Here is a 547-nt window from a genome sequence, read left to right on the forward strand (position 1 = left end):
AACAATATGGTGAAAATCCTAAAGTGCGGGTGCTCCTGAAGAGCAGTGTTTCTCATCCTCAGACATTTTAAGCTGTCTGGACTTTAACTCTCAGAAATCCCCAGCCTGCTTAAAGTGGCCGAGGTTGAGAACAACTGGCTTAGAGCCCTAAGTATCTTAAGCCCCAGTATATTTAATGTGGAGGGAGGATCACAAAGCCATCCAATGTGTAGCTGGATTTGACTGGCATCAAATAATTAAGCAAGATCAGACTGGCTGCTACTAGGATGGGAGACCACCAAGAAATCAGAGTTGTCACTGGGAAGTAAAACAAGTAAATCATTGCTGTGGTTGTCAAGAACAATTGTAAGATGCGGGAAAGATTAGAAGACAACCTGACCAGTGGTGGGATTCAATTTTTTTTACTACAGGTTCTGTGAACGTTGCTTGGTGGGAAGGATGTGGCTTGGTGGGCATGGCAGGGGAAGGATATTGCAAAATCCTAGACCCTTCCCACCCCACTAACCTGCTTTCCAGCTCCTTTCTCCTGTGCAGGGCAACAAAAGAA

Source organism: Pseudonaja textilis, chromosome 3, assembly GCF_049901715.1.
Source record: "Pseudonaja textilis isolate UNSWEBS1 chromosome 3, rPseTex1.2, whole genome shotgun sequence".
In the NCBI taxonomy this organism is placed as follows: domain Eukaryota; kingdom Metazoa; phylum Chordata; class Lepidosauria; order Squamata; family Elapidae; genus Pseudonaja; species Pseudonaja textilis.